A 17,328-nucleotide genomic window follows, 5' to 3' on the forward strand; every position below is an offset into this window, starting at 1 on the left:
GTCAGACAGGAAGTCAGTGATCCACCTGCAGGTGGAGTGGGGCACACTCAGCTGGGAGAGCTTCTCCTGTAGCAGAACTGGGACGATAGTGTTGAAGGCAGAGCTGAAATCCACAAACAGGATCCTGGCATAGGTTCCTGTGGAGTCCAGGTGCCGGAGGATGAAGTGAAGGGCTAGGTTGACTGCATCATCTACAAACCTGTTGGCTCTGTAGGCAAACTGCAGGGGGTCCAGGAGGGGGTCGGTGATGTCTTTTAGGTGTGAGAGCACAAGGCGCTCAAAGGACTTCATCACCACAGAGGTCAGGGCGAAGGGTCTGAAGTCATTAAGCCCTGTGGTCCTTGGCTTCTTGGGAACAGGGACGATGGTGGAGGACTTGAAGCAGACTGGTACATGACATGTCTCCAGTGAGGTGTTAAAAATGTCTGTGAAGACTGGAGACAGCTGATCAGCGCAGTGCTTCAGGCTGGCTGGTGAGACAGAATCCAGACCAGCATCTTTCCGGGGGTTCTGTCTCCTGAAGAGTTTGTTGACGTCCCTCTCCTGGATGGAAAGAGCCGTCCTTGGCGTGGGTAGGGGGCTGGTGTGGGGGAACTTCAGGGTGGGGGTTGGAGGTGCCACGGCCCCTCTTGAGGTTGGGGAGGTGGGGGTGGTGGATTGTGGCTGCAGCTGTTGGGGGGTGTCGTGGGGGATGGTTGCAGGACTGTCCCTTTGTCTTTCAAAGCGGCAGTAGAACTCGTTCAGGTCGTTGGCAAGGCGTCAGTCGTTGATGGAGTGGGGAGCTTTCGGCTTGTAGTTGGTGATTTGCTTGAGCCCTTTCCAGACAGATGCGGAGTCGTTAGCTGAGAACTGGTTTTGGAGCTTCTCAGAGTACAGTCGTTTGGCCTCTTTCACTGCCTTGCCAAACTTGTACTTTGCCTCTCTGTATATGTCTTTGTCCCCACTCCTGAAGGCCTCTTCCTTATCCAGTCTTAACCTTCTGAGTTTAGCTGTGAACCAGGGTTTGTCGTTGTTGTAACTCACCCTGGTGCATGATGGTACACAGCTGTCCTCACAGAAGCTGATGTAGGAAGTCACAGCCTCTGTGTACTCGTCCAGACAGTTGGTAGTAGTCCTGAACACATCCCAGTCTGTACAGCCTAAACACGCCTGGAGATTCTCCACAGCCTCACTGCTCCACTTCCTTGTCGTCCTCACAACAGGTTTGCAGAGCTTTAGTTTCTGCCTGTATGCAGGAATCAGGTGGACCATGATGTGGTCGGATTGGCCCAGTGCAGCACGTGGGACGGCGTGATAAGCGTCTCTGATGGTGGTGTAACAGTGACGTGGTCGGACATTTTATAAACTGTCTATATTTGGGGAGTTTGTGGGTGAGATTACCTTTGTTAAAGTCACCAACGACGATTACTAAGGAGTCCGGGTTGGTCCGCTCCACACTCAGTATCTGGTCGGCGAGCATGCGCTGTGCGAACTGCACGTTAGCTTGCTGCGGGATGTAAACACCGACCAGGATGAACGAAGCGAACTCACGAGGGGAATAGAAAGGCTTACAGTTTATGATGAAGGATTCCAGGTCTGGAGAACAGTGCTGCTGAATCACTGTCACGTCGTTGCACCAACCACTGTTGAGGTAAAAACAGATTCCTCCACCTTTTGCTTTGCCGGAGAGTTCCGTGTCTCTGTCCGCTCTGTAGAGCTGGAATCCTGCCAGCTGCAGCGCAGAGTCCGGTATTAATCCACACAGCCATGTCTCCGTGAAGCACAAAACTGCCGATGAATAAAAGTCCCTGTTTTTCCCCAACAGCAGTTGTAGTTCCTCAATTTTGTTGGGAAGTGAGCGCACGTTAGAGAGAAATATTCCAAGCAATGGTGTTCGTAGTCCACGCTGGCGAAGACGTACCAGCACCCCAGCCCGTTTCCCTCTCTTCCGGCGTTTCAGCGCGTGAACAAAGGTGAGCGCACCTTTGACCAGAATGTCCAAAAATTCCAGAGCAGTAGGCAGAAAAGTTGGAAATAACTCCTCTGGTGTAGTAGCCCTGATGTTCATGAGTTCTTCTCTGGTGAGAGAGCTCCAGGTACCATCACAGAAGACCGTTTTAAAGCAAAAAACAAAACAAAACAATGCGCACCAACACGCCGAGGCGACCATCTGCGGCGCCATCTTGGATTGCACTTGAGCTCATTAAGGCCGAAAATGACCTGCCTGCAAAATCTCAAATTTCACAGTCAGAAAACCTTTGGGTGTGTCTATTTTATTGAACAGTACTAAAATTAATCTTCTAGTGGAGAATGTTGTGTTGCAGAATTGCAGTTATAGCAAATATGACATGGTAGATGCAGGAGATGCTTGATTAGCATATATTTCTTGTGGGCTCAACAGTGTAGATTACCTCTCTTAATGGATTAAACAAGGTGCAAATATTAAAATCCCATGACCATATATCACCAATACATGTAATGTGTGCACATTATGCAATACTCCTTGGGCAAGGTCTTAAAACTGCCTGTGGCTTGAATCTAAGACAGGTATCCTTGAAATAGCAAACCTACAAAATGCCTGAATATTAAATCATAGCTATAGCAAGTAGACTCATACATCATTATTTTCAAGATGCAGATTGTCGCCTTCAGGCAAAAACCTTGTATGTCCATTAATACATTTTTGTTTACTTGTGAAAACAACGTTAATTGATCACATTTAATTTCTTTCTGAAGTGTCATTGTTACATTTCCTGTAAAAAACTATAAAAAATAGCATGTAGCTTTAATCAAACAATAAAAATCTACATTTAGAAGCAAAATGTTTGTTTTTTCATTTCCTGAAAAGTTACAGTTTTGGAGATACAAGTTTTTTGTCCAACACTAGTGATATGTACACACACTGTCACACCAGCCATGTTCAGACTTAGAATAAACAATTGATTTCAAAGGTGTAGCTTGCTGTGTAACTGTTCCAACTAGCAGATCCTCATTCAGCCTTCAGAGTCTGTCAGGACTGAATATTTAAGCAGACAAGTACGCACAATCACTGGGGACACTGCTGCTTCCCTGTCCCTGTCACTCTGTCACACACAAACTCCCACATGACTCTGTCTCACTCTCTGGTACACACAGACTTGCTGACAGTCTCTTACAGGTCAGGTCAGGGACACTTTCTGCTTGTCTACGGTATTCAGTCTGGCAGAGGTTGACCGGGTGCTTTCTTGTTTTTTAAATCATTGATTCTTTTACATCATAGTTTTTCAATATCCATTATCTGTATTTTTCATAGTGTCAAAAATTATATTAAAACTATTCTTGTTTAGGTCCACAAATTTTCTTTTTGCTAAATGCTTGAACATTGACAAAGATTTTTTTGACTCAAAATTCAAATGTTTACATAAACTAAGATTACTTTCCCTTTGGGAAGGCCCCGATGATAAGATAATAGTTTTAGTTGCATCTTATGGAGTAATTCACAACAACTGAGTTTACTTAACCTGTGGAAGTAATTAAGACAACACATTGCTTCTTTGTGTGACCTCTTGAGAAAATCTATTTAAATCAACCAATAGGAACAGAACAGTTGACCTCTACGACTCTTGATCATTCTCTAACGTGCGCTCACCTCCCAACAAAATTGAGGAACTACAACTGCTGTTGGGGAAAAACAGGGACTTTTATTCATCGGCAGTTTTGTGCTTCACGGAGACGTGGCTGTGTGGATTAATACCGGACTCTGCGCTGCAGCTGGCAGGATTCCAGCTCTACAGAGCGGACAGAGACACGGAACTCTCCGGCAAAGCGAAAGGTGGAGGAATCTGTTTTTACCTCAACAGTGGTTGGTGCAACGACGTGACAGTGATTCAGCAGCACTGTTCTCCAGACCTGGAAGCCTTCATCATAAACTGTAAGCCTTTCTATTCCCCCCGTGAGTTCGCTTCGTTCATCCTGGTCGGTGTTTACATCCCGCCACAAGCTAACGTGCAGGTCGCACAGCGCATGCTCGCCGACCAGATACTGAGTGTGGAGCGGACCAACCCGGACTCCTTAGTTATCGTCGTTGGCGACTTTAACAAAGGTAATCTCACCCACGAACTCCCCAAATATAGACAGTTTATTAAATGTCCGACCAGAGAGGACAACATTCTGGATCACTGTTACACCACCATCAGAGACGCTTATCACGCCGTCCCACGTGCTGCACTGGGCCAATCCGACCACATCATGGTCCACCTGATTCCTGCATACAGGCAGAAACTAAAGCTCTGCAAACCTGTTGTGAGGACGACAAGGAAGTGGAGCAGTGAGGCTGTGGAGAATCTCCAGGCGTGTTTAGGCTGTACAGACTGGGATGTGTTCAGGACTACTACCAACAGTATGGACAAGTACACAGAGGCTGTGACTTCCTACATCAGCTTCTGTGAGGACAGCTGTGTACCATCATGCACCAGGGTGAGTTACAACAACGACAAACCCTGGTTCACAGCTAAACTCAGAAGGTTAAGACTGGATAAGGAAGAGGCCTTCAGGAGTGGGGACAAAGACATATACAGAGAGGCAAAGTACAAGTTTGGCAAGGCAGTGAAAGAGGCCAAACGACTGTACTCTGAGAAGCTCCAAAACCAGTTCTCAGCCAACGACTCTGCGTCTGTCTGGAAAGGGCTCAAGCAAATCACCAACTACAAGCCGAAAGCCCCCCAATCCATCAACGACCGACGCCTCGCCAACAACCTGAACGAGTTCTACTGCCGCTTTGAAAGACAAAGGGACAGTCCTGCAACCATCCCCCACGACACCCCCCAACAGCTGCAGCCACAATCCACCACCCCCACCTCCCCAACCCCAAGAGGGGCCGTGGCACCTCCAACCCCCACCCTGAAGTTCCCCCACACCAGCCCCCTACCCACGCCAAGGACGGCTCTTTCCATCCAGGAGAGGGACGTCAACAAACTCTTCAGGAGACAGAACCCCCGGAAAGCTGCTGGTCCGGATTCTGTCTCACCAGCCAGCCTGAAGCACTGCGCTGATCAGCTGTCTCCAGTCTTCACAGACATTTTTAACACCTCACTGGAGACATGTCATGTGCCTGCCTGCTTCAAGTCCTCCACCATCGTCCCTGTTCCCAAGAAGCCAAGGACCACAGGGCTTAATGACTTCAGACCCTTCGCCCTGACCTCTGTGGTGATGAAGTCCTTTGAGCGCCTTGTGCTCTCACACCTAAAAGACATCACCGACCCCCTCCTGGACCCCCTGCAGTTTGCCTACAGAGCCAACAGGTCTGTTGACGATGCAGTCAACCTAGCCCTTCACTTCATCCTCCGGCACCTGGACTCCACAGGAACCTACGCCAGGATCCTGTTTGTGGATTTCAGCTCTGCCTTCAACACCATCGTCCCAGCTCTGCTCCACGAGAAACTCTCCCAGCTGAGTGTGCCCGACTCTACCTGTAGGTGGATAACTGACTTCCTGTCTGACATGAAGCAGCGCGTGAGGCTGGGGAAGCACGTCTCTGACTCCCTGACAATCAGCACCGGTTCCCCCCAAGGCTGTGTTCTCTCTCCTCTGCTCTTCTCCCTGTACACCAACAGCTGCACCTCCAGTCACCAGTCTGTCAAAGATTGCCAAAGACTATGATGGTGCACTTCTACACAGCCATCATTGAGTCCATCCTCACCTCCTACATCACCATCTGGTACGCCGCTGCTACAGCCAAGGATAAGGGCAGGCTGCAGCGTGTCATTCGGTCTGCTGAGAAGGTGATTGGCTGCAGTCTACTGTCGCTCCAGGAACTGTACACCTCCAGGACCCTGAAGCTGGCAGGGAAGATTCTGGCTGATCCCTCCCACCCCGGTCACAGACTCTTTGAGACTCTCCCCTCTGGCAGGAGGCTGCGGTCCATCCGGACCAAAACCTCACGCCACAAGAACAGTTTTTTCCCATCTGCCACCAGCCTGGTTAACAAAGCCCGGAAACCACACTGACACCCCCCCCCCCCCTCCCTTTTGCTGACAGGACACTTGTAAACTGTAACTCTATGCGTTACATTAACGCTTGGACTCCTGCTTTACTTGCACTGCCATACTTGCACACTGATCATCTGCACTGTTGTATTGCTCTTGCATCTTATACTGCTCTATATTTACTCTCACTCACTTAAAACTGTGCATATATATTTATATTATATTGTAGATATGTTTATACTGTTTAATTTGTATTGTATTGCACTGACTACGCCAAAACAAATTCCTTTTATGTCCAAAAACGTACTTGGCAATAAAGCTTTTCTGATTCTGATTCTGATTAAATACAACTAATTTAATCAAAGAATTATATGCAAGTATAAACACAATGGGAATGTCTAGATATCATACCTTTAAGAATGGAGGTTCCAGATATGAATTTGTGATGTGAAATGTATCAAACCCACATCAAAAGCAAAGGACATTGTGAAAATATTATCTTAAGCTGCTAAGACAGTGTCATTGCCCATAGTTAAACAAGTCTTGTGCAGCACTCAAATAAGAAGAAGCCATTAATGAAAAGCAACATAAAAAGGCAGATCAAAGTTTGTTAGGGGTTATTGATAAAATCCTAACCCTAACCCTTATTTGGTGCATTGAGATGTGGACATGGACATTCTAAATTGATTAACAAATGTCAAAACTCAAATATCTAATTGTTAATTGCCTGGGTGTGGCAGCCTAGATGATAGAGGATCCTACCTATATTGCACATACACTTAGGAACAATAACAATAACATTTGGAGACATGTCCCGAGGTCTGAGAAAGTGTTTGGCCATAATGATCCTTGTTATATTTTGAGAAAAAATGTAAAAGCTGGGAAGGGTGTGACGTACAGGGGTGGTAGCATCATGTTGTGTGGGTGTTTTGCTGCAGGAGAGATGCATGCACTTTACAAAATTGATGGCATCATGAGGAAAAAATGTCCTGATCTTAGTCCCATGAAAGGGCAGAAATGAAAGGTGTGTTTGAGCAAGGCAGCCGACAAACATGACATAGATCAGTTCTGTTGAGAGGAGTGAGCCAAGCCATACAGTTTAAAGGCAATGCTCCTAAATACTAAGGGAAAATCTGTCAACTACATGAAGGGTGTAGTCTTGTTTAAAGTTGGGGAAAAAAGGTTTTACACTTCATAGGCTATATGTAGAAATATGGTTTAAACAATAAACATCTTGTTGACCTACTTCCTTCTTAGCATACTGGGTTCACACAAATGAACCATAATCCAAAGTAAAATTGACCTAATTTCCCACGCTGCCATCTTAAGCCAGAAAAAAGAAAGACTAAAATAATTAACAGTCTTCTACTTAGTCTACTCATTCAACAAGAAACAAAATATTATTTATTAAAATACCATACAGTGTTGCTTTATTTGGTTTTATTTTGGCCATATTGATCTATTCTTGGAGCACATGGTGAGAAATTCTCCAGCTCCTGAGTAGCCATTCGATAACTGATGTTTATACAGACTCTAATGCAATTTTAACCTTTTTGCTCCTGTTTTTGGCCAAGGGCTGAAAGCAGTCCAAGACTCTTGCCGTAGCTTACACTAAGGTTTCAAATCATCTGAAAGGATTTGTCATTGATCTTAGCCTAGGGCCAAACAAGGTCTTCTCTGAGTATGAGATATACTGCTGAAAGTATCCTTTCAGGGATACACTCTTGAAAGGCAAACATTAAAGATTTGTCCAAGTAGCTGCAGCTTGCAAAGACATCTAAAATGTTCCCTAAGAAAACACTTGGTCTCCTTTTACCCTGTGGTTTAAAAAAAGAAACAAATAGGCAGTTGCCATCATGGGATTTCAGTCAAGCACAGTGGCAGGCTGCCTTGTTGCTAGGAGAGTTTTGATTAATGCTGCAATCTGTAATTTGTGCCTGATTTTTGCTTGTGTGCACCATCTCACAGCTGTCCTGAAATAAAAAGAATGTATGCACTGTTTTTGGCAAAAGTCAGCCTTGTTCGATCATCAAAAATGCAGATGCTAATGTAGGTCTCAATCTTTAGCACAGATAAAAGTTGTTTCCAAATTGCAAGTCTTGATATTTATTTCTTATTTCATATTTTACATTTTACAAGATTTAAGATATATTTGCCTTTAACCCTTACAAAGATAGGTAACACTAACTCTATTATTTAGCGTAGCCTTAAAAGAAAAACTGTTACGTTTTGTACTATAAGGCAGAGTTAGGGTGTTAAGATATTTATTGTGTTTAGAGAAAATGTTCAGTTCTTGTGTGTTATGAGTTGACTGTTAACTTAAAAAAGCAAATTAAGGTAGCATTACTTAGGACTTTTTTGATCAAAACATGTAATTATTGATGTTTCTTTCTTTTTCCACATTTAACAGCTTAACAACAGTAGCTGATGGCTCCAGGCTAGATTGCCTCTTCACCAAATATTACCTTGTTTTCCCACTAACCATTTCCTACCTCTAAACAGTCAGTTTGGTGCCCAAGTTATTAATCAATGCGTATCTGTTAATATTTCTCATTAGTTGAGTATTTTGATGGTAAACTGTGACAACAAAATGAAACAACTGTCAAATGTTACATTGGTAGACAAATGCTGGTAGACAAAATCAGTTGCTGACATATCCACCATATTCCTAAAACCCTTAATAGTTAGTGCGAATGAGTTTACTTAATCATAGCTGCACCTTCATCAAAGATTGAGGTGATGGCCTTGCGAAATGGAATCTGATTATGTGTACTGGCATAATTATCTGCTTCATCTAACTCCACCGCTTGAGATAAAGAATGGAAGAAAACATGTTTACTTCAATATTGATCTGTTTTTTTAAGCTTTTAACCTCTTCTATCTTTTCATCCTCCTGGCCAAACTGAGCCCCATCCTTCTGAAATTGAGTATTTCTTGACAACTACAATAGTGGCATATCAGCTTGGTCTCAAATATGACAGTACTACAAATCGGTGTTAAAGTGTCAGCATAAATTACATTGGAACACGGATGAAATGTTATTTTTTATTTCAGCCCGAAAAAAAAACAAAAACACATTGCCTAAAGTGAAAACCTCCTTTGAATCCTATGGTACTTGCCCAATTCACAGAGGAACCAGTAGAGTAATGTCATCTGAGTTACTGCAAACGTAGATGGTAAAAAGATGAACCTGAGCAGTTTTAAAGATGTTTTAACACAATGTCATCCCAGTGAAACATGTGGGGACATTTTGGCCCTGTATCTGCCATTTGACCTCTCTCACAAACCAGACTAGAGAATTAAATTATTGCCACTTAACAATGATTAAACACTTTCCCATTGAAATAAGGCCATGCGATGGAAATGAAATTTCCATGTGCCAGGGAGAGGCACAGAGTCTGCCAGGTTCAGTCCTAGTCCAGGAAGGAGTCCGCACAACAAACTGAGGTCTGGATCAGATCAGCCAGAGATCACACCACGGAGGGCAAACCACTCAGGCAATGAAGTGCTGGCAATCCATCCTCTATATGCTTCCCAGCTGATGAACCAATGAGCCACACTTGTAGTCTCCGGCAATTTCCTGCTGGCGGCACCTAGTGTTGGAACAGTGTTAATAGCAGGCAGCAGATGACTCCAGATCCTGACACCACCTCCCCCTCAACGGCCTCTACCTGGCTGCCCAGAAGAAGCAGTCTGGGAGGCCAAAAATCCCGGACCAGGGAGGGATCGACAATGAAGGACCCAGGAACCCAGGAGCGGTTCTCCGGGCTGTACCCCTCCCACTCGACGAGGCACTGACATCCACGTCCCCGCCACCGGGAGGCCACAATGCGGCGAACGGAGTAAACGGGGTGACCCCGGAAGTCCAGGGCGGGCGGAGGGTGCACGGCCGGAGGACAGAGTGTGCTGGTCTGGACAGGCTTCAACTGAGAAACCCTGTGAAAGACAGGGTGTACGCGGAGACTGGGAGGCAGACGAAGACGAACAGAGGCAAGGCCAACAAGTGAGTCAATTACGTACGGTCCAATGAACCTGGGAGAGAGCTTTCTGGACAGGGACTTAAGTGGGATGTCCCGTGCGGCGAGCCAAACCTTCTGACCAGGGCGGTAACTGGGAGCGGGCAGACGTTGACGGTCTGCATAGCGCTTGTTTTGGGCTGCTGTTCGGTGAAGTGCCCGGATGGTGGCGTCCCAAACCTGCTTACATCTCCGGATGTGGTGTCGCACTGTAGGAACAGCAATGTCTTTCTCCTCCGACGGGAACAACGGCGGCCGGTATCCCAGGGAGGCCTCAAAAGGTGTGTAGCCAGTGGCTGAGGAGACGTGGGAGTTGTGGGCATATTCGATCCACCCCAAGTGGGCACTCCATTCAGTGGGACTGGTTGATGTTACGCACCGCAGGGCCGCCTCCAGCTCTTGGTTGAAACCCTCCACTTGGCCATTCGACTGGGGTTGATGACCTGAAGTTAGCGCCACTTTTGCCCCCAAAGTGTCACAGAAATGTCTCCAGACCCGGGAAGTGAACTGAGGGCCCTTGTCGGACAACAGGCAACAGGGGATGCCATGCAGGCGGAAGACACGTTTAACCATTAACTTTGCTGTTTGGAGAGCCGATGGCAGCTTCCTGAGAGGGACCAGGTGGCAGGCCGTGGAGAACCGATCAACTATAGTCATTATTACAGTCATTCCACGAGAGCTCGGCAGGCTGGTGATGAAATCCAAAGCCACGTGAGACCAGGGTCGCTTGGGGACGCTGAGAGGCTGGAGCAGGCCCGCGGGGGGTCGATTGGAGGGTTTACTTCTGGCGCAGGTGGCGCTGGCGTTCACGCACTCCCTAATGTCTCTGTACATGGACAGCCACCAATAATGTCTGGAAACTGCAGCGATGGTCCTACTGACTCCTGGGTGGGTGGAGAACTTGGCTGTATGGAACCAGCAGATCAATCTGGACCGTACAGAGGCTGGAACATAGGTCCGTCCAGGGGGTCCAGTGCCCGGCCCTGGATCATCAGGGAGGGCTCGCCGCACCGGATTCTCTACCTCCCAGGTTAAGGAGCCCACAGAATAGCTTGGTGGCAGAATGGGCTCGGTCTGTCTTTCTGAGTCCCCAAGCCCGAACTGATGGGACAGAGTGTCAGGCTTGAGGTTCTTGGATCCTGGTCTAAAAGAAATAGACAGATTAAAGCGGGAAAAAAAAAAGTGACCAACATGATTGATGAGCATTAAGACGCTTAGCTGACTGGATGTAAGACAAGTTCTTGTGGTTTGTCCAAACCAGCAGGGCCTCCTCCTCCAGGGCCAGTTTGATAGCTAGCAGCTCCCTGTCTCCCACCTGGTAGTTCTGTTCGGCGGGGGTCAGTTGATGAGAGAAGAAGGCACAGGGGTGTACCCTCCCATCCTGGTCCGAAAGCTGAGACAGGACCGCTCCCACCCCAGTGTCCGAGGCGTCAACCTCCAACGTGAACTGCTTAGCTGAGTCTGGATGGATCAAGACAGGCGCTTGGGAGAACAGCCTCTTTAACCGGGTGAAGGCGGCCTCGGCCTCCATGCCCCAGCTGAAGGTTGTCTTGGTGGAGGTTAGCGCAGTCAAGGGGGCCGCCACTTGGCTATAATTCCGTATGAACCTCCGGTAGAAGTTGGCGAACCCCAGGAACTGCTGCAGCTTCTTCCAGGAGTCAGTTACTGGCCAGTCCACCACTGCTCGAACCTTCCCTGGGTCAGCGCGAACCTATCCCTCCTCCAAAGCAAACCCAGGAAACTGACGGTCGACTGATGAAAGTCGCACTTCTCAACTTTGACAAACAGTCTGTTTTCGAGAAGGCGCTGTAGGACCAGCCGAACGTGGTGGCGGTGTTCCTCGAGGCTTCTAGAAAAAATCTAAACGTCGTCCAGGTATACAAACACAAAAATGTTCAAAAAGTCTCTCAAAACGTCATTGACGAGTGCCTGGAACACTGCTGGGGCATTGCTTAAGCCAAAGGGCATGACCAAATACTCAAAATGCCCCAGGGGATTTTTGATCGCCGTCTCCCTGGCGGATTTGGACTAAGTGGTAGGCATTTCTGAAGTCCAGTTTAGTGAATATAGTGGCGCCTTGTACGGGTTCAAAAGCAGAAGCTAACAACGGGAGTGAGTATTTATTCTTTACTGTAATAGCATTCAAACCTCTGTAATCAATGCAGGGACGTAAACTACCATCCTTTTTGCCCACAAAAAAGAAGACAGAGCCCGAGATTTACAAAATACCTGTTTGAGGTCATGGTACTAGGGGAGAACACTAGTCAAATCTGGGGGCTCCTCCTCCTTACCCTCCTCCACAGGGGTACTAGGACAGATGGCAGACTGTAAACAGGAGCTGAGGCATCCCTCAGACCAAGCCTCTATGCGTGAATCCACCCAGTTTACATGGGGGTTATGGCGCTGAAGCCAGGGGAAACCGAGCACTAATGCACTCTGAGCAATGGGAAATACATTAAAAGACACCTGCTCACGGTGATTACCAGACAAAATAAGTTCTAGCAGCCGTGTTCGATGGGTGATCTCTTGTAAAGATAACCAATCCAATGCTGAAACCCGGCGGGGCTGGGACAACATTTCTGTAGCTATTTGTTTCCTGGTAACAAGATCTTGGTCAATCAAATTTAAATCACACCCAGAATCGACTAGGGCGGACAAAACTTCAGCGTGACGGTTCAAAAACAAAGTGGCCGGTAACGTGAATCAAGGGGTTTTATAATTGGAGGGTGGGTCCGTCGGTCGCCCCTTCACAGCCGGCGGACCCCCATTTTGGCCGGACGGGACACGCGGAAATACAATGGTCGGGGGCACCACAATAGAAACACTGGTTAGCCTCCCGCCACCGCCATTGCTCACCAGGCAAGAGCCTGGCTCTTCCCACCTTCATGGGCTCTGAGTGGCCGACCAGTGGGTTCTGCGAAACTGGCAACGGGGATGAGGAGAATGGCTGAGGGCCACCCACCGATCTCTCGGAGTGATCCCTCCTCCTCTCCCGTAGACGGGTATCAATGCGGACAGCCAAATCTATGTATTTATCCAGCCCATCAGGCTCATCTACAAGAACTAACTTGTCCTTAATGGCCTCGTCCAGAGACTGAAAAAACGCCCCCTTTAACGTGCTTGCGTTCCAGCCTGAGTATGCGGCCAATGTATGGAAGTTGATAGAAAAATCAGCCAGTGGGCGATTCCGCTGTTTTAGCGCCCACATTCTGCGGGGCAGTACAGGACAGATCAGAAGCTACATCAAAGGTAGAAGTTTGATGTAGCTTCAAACTTCTCGTAAGAGACACCAAAATTACTACAGTCGGAGAATCGTGCCTCCGCCCACCGGAGTGACCTCCTGGTCAACAAACCCAAGATGTATGAGATCTTACCCTCATCATGAGGAAACGATCGGGGAGACCAGTTGAACACTAGTGTGTACTGGAGTAAAAACCCACGACAACCTCCCACCTCTCCGGAGAACTTCTCGGGATGAGGGGAGGTGACGTCACGGGAATGTAGTTGTTGTTGGGGTGCCAGATGCTTGGCTGCGCCCCCTACGGGAGCGGCGGACTCAGGACTACAGGCACATTGAAAAAGAGATGCCAAATGCTCTAGCTGCTGGTTAGTCTGCCGCTGCTGATCTAGGAGGGTCTGGAGGGTGGAACCGTGCACCTGAATCTGCTAACTATGTTCGGCTAAGGTTCTCTGTAGGGTCTCTGCTGGGTTAGGCTGGCCTGAGTGCTCTGTCGTGGCTTTTACTGCTGACTTAACCCACATGCAGAGACACTCAGAAAACAAGATCAGTTTAGTTGAAGTTTATTGAAAACACGGTCAGGCACTAATGAAAAGCGGTGAGCCTAATCCCCGTCACTGTGTGAAACAATAGGGGAAACGGTTAGAGACTGAACCTCAGAATGTGGCCTAAAGGTTAATGTTTCTTACTGGTGGGGGGGGGGGGGGGAACGCGCCAGGGAGAGGCACAGAGTCAGGAGAGGAACACAGTCTGCCAGGTTCAGTCCTAGTCCAGGAAGGAGTCCGCACAACAAACTGAGGTCTGGATCAGATCAGCCAGAGATCACACCACGGAGGGCCAACCACTCAGGCAACGAAGTGCTGGCAATCCATCCTCTATATGCTTCCCAGCTGATGAACCAATGAGCCACACCTGTAGTCTCCGGCAATCTCCTGCTGGCAGCACCTAGTGTTGGAACAGTGTTAATAGCAGGCAGCAGATGACTCCAGATCCTGACAGTAGTGTGTTTTTCCACTTTAATTTTGTGTGTGACTCCGAATCCAGGCCTCCATTGGTTAATACATTGTATTTTCATTAATGATTTTTGTGTGATTTTGTTGTCAGCACATTCACCTTTGTACAGAACAAAGTATTCAATGAGAATATTTCATTCATTCAGATCTATGATGCGTTATTTGAGTGATTCCTTTAGCAGTGTATTTCTCTCAATTTAGTGTTAGTCTTTTCTTCTTGGTTAGAAGTCTTTTTGTATCTTAGTTCTGCTCCCTCTGTGTTAATCAGCCTCCCGCCCACAGTCTCATTGTTTTTCTTCTGCCTCAGCTGCTGCACATTATTCCCTGATTGACTCACCTTCATTCAATGCCATTTCCCACTCTTCCCTTAGTATTTAAACTTCCGGTTTCCTTTGTTTATTGTCGGATTCTCATGCCGGCCTGACTGCCTGATATCTTGTTTCTCTCCTGCTTATACTGCCTGTTATTCTGCTCATGCTCCATATCATGTTATTTTTGTAATACTGCTGTAGGTTTTTTCCATTTCTTTATAAAAAACCATCACTATGTTCATCCCACATTCCTGTATGCACAGGAAAAGGAAGATAGGTTTAGACAACAAAAAGGTGAATGTCAGACATGCTGTATGCTGTGTTAAAATTGGCAATCAAAGAGCAAAAGTCTGTTAACCACCACTAAACACTGTAGTCTTGTAAACTGCAACCACAAACTGGCACATATTCCCATAAACAGTCAACTAAAAGGTTTAATACAGCTTGCTATAGTTCAAAGGCATTCCTGTACTTTTTAACATCCAGCATGATGCATGTTCACAGAGGTAACAGTGAGAATGGACAAGAAATTTAAAACCATCTTTGTAGGCATTTGGAGAATCTAAGATTATTAGTAAATATAATTGCTGACCTTGAAGCAAAGATGCTATTTGAGCAGAAACATTATGTGGCTCATAAAAATATTGCTGCAGGAACGTTTTCCAGCTTACTTCATTACTCTACTCTTCATTTTGACTCAGACAGAGCAGCACCAGTAAAGTGCTTGTTAATTACATTGGTAGAAAAGACATCATGTTTGATTCTGAAATGATACCAGGGTCATTTGTTTACTGTGACTGATAAACTGTTACTTGTGACATTGTGTAAATATTTAATATCAAAATCATTTGTTTGGACATTATCCATAGCTCATGATCATATTTAAGAGATGGAACAAAGATTCTTTATTTTTCCAACAACCTTTCATCTCAGTTATTTTCATTATAACAGACTAGTACAGCATAAGCATCATTTCAGACACTGCCCAAATCTGCCTATTGATCTTCAGCTCCATTCTACCCCCACATGGAAATGCAACCTTAATATTCTTATTCTCCTCTGTTTGAGGCAGCATTCTCACCGATGTTATCTTCAATTTTTGCCCATCGTGCACATCCCCTGTTTTGTAGTGTGTAAGGCATGAAAGGAACTTGCCAAATAGGAAGAGAGTGAGGTACAGTCTGAAAGTACATTTGTTTGCAAAATCTTACAGGAACCTAAAAGAACTGCCTTAAAGTTACATATGTAAATTCTGTCTGTTAGATTTATTTTGGAATGTCCTTACTCTGAGTTCTTCTTCTGCTACCCCTTTCTGAATTTGTGAAGATTTTCTCTGTAACAATGTCCACTATTTAAAATGAGAATTGCTGTAAGTGCAGTGCTCCTGAATTGGCAACATAAAAGGCAGCATCATTTAGGTTTATGCCAGAACTGGTTGATGATGGGACAGATAAAGGGACATGACTGTCAGCTTAATTGGTCTATTTAAATTGTACTTAGGCATGAGTGGTTGGATGGATGGATGGATGGATGGATGGATGGAATACTTCTTGCAAAGTTAGAAAAATAATAAAATACAAATTTAGATACTAACTCGCAGTAAATCTGTTCACTTTCCTCACTTTCATATTTAGTTATTTACAGACGATTTAAACAATGGGAAGCTATGGTGTTTACATAGTGTCTAACATATCTTTAATGGATTTTACAAACATTCCTACCAGGCAAACATCCCTGCTGTAATTTCTGTTTCCACTGTAAACCCCCGTCATTAATTTCATTCACATATTCTGTAAAACTGTATGGGAAATCAAAGGATCTATTGATCTTTCTGGATAAGCAATTATTTAAGTTTTCATCCATCAAAAAAGACAGGAATTCTTTAAAATATTACTAAATGCATTTGTAATGGAGCTGACCAATTACACATGTAATATGCATGCATCATGCAAATATACAAATATACAGTAGTGTTTGCTTGATAGACATAGTTTAATGAGGTCAGTATTTTTTAGTAAGAAGTGCTTTTAAACAGTGTCATACTTACAATGACAAGCCATTGGGCAGCTGAGATCAAACTGTTTGAAAATTGAGAAGCTGGCTAACATTTAACATCTGTAAAATTGAAGACATGCTGTCAGAGCGAGACTGCATGCAGTAAAATATGAGTCCTAACAGATGCATGAGAAGCGGACTGTGTGTCTGAGCAATAAATACAGATGATAAAATCTGTTTAAAATTCTCACTGCTCATCATTTACTTTCAAAATGCTTCCATGAGAGAACTGATGATGACACCCCACTACTCTGATGAAATCTGAAATCCAGGCGAGCAAAGTTTGTTTGAACTGACGCTAAATCACTAAATCATTATAACCCCAGGATGGCTGCTCGGACCACTAACCCTTGTCCTTCTGGAGTTAAAGGCGAAGGAGAGCAGAGTAAAAAAACATGAACCCAGTATAGTGTCCAGTATGAATGAAACCTTTTATAAAGTTAAAGTTGCCGTTCATTATTATCAGTGCAACACCTATTTTCAATGACATTATTGCAATGAATAAGTAAAATTTATGTAAGTTACTCTAACAGTAGTTTGAATCTAAAATTAAAAAATGAGCAGTGCTCTTCTTATTTTTTTTAAATGACAAAGCATGCATATGCATATAATAAATATAAACAACTGCAACATTTATATTACCATGCAAAACTAAAACAGTCAAACATTGATACTTTCTTTTTTTTCCAATATTATAGAGATCTAGATATTGCTGTTCCTACAGGGCTGTACAAGTAGCAAACACACAAACAA

The 17,328-nt window shown here is 45.4% G+C and overlaps 1 long non-coding RNA gene across 1 annotated transcript in view; it reads right to left on the reverse strand.

The window, feature by feature from the left end:
* The window catches only part of LOC124869149, a 44,477-nt gene that overhangs the window by 10,332 nt on the left and 16,817 nt on the right, over positions 1 to 17,328 (reverse strand). The window lies entirely within an intron of this gene.

This window comes from Girardinichthys multiradiatus, chromosome 5, assembly GCF_021462225.1.
Source record: "Girardinichthys multiradiatus isolate DD_20200921_A chromosome 5, DD_fGirMul_XY1, whole genome shotgun sequence".
NCBI lineage: Eukaryota > Metazoa > Chordata > Actinopteri > Cyprinodontiformes > Goodeidae > Girardinichthys > Girardinichthys multiradiatus.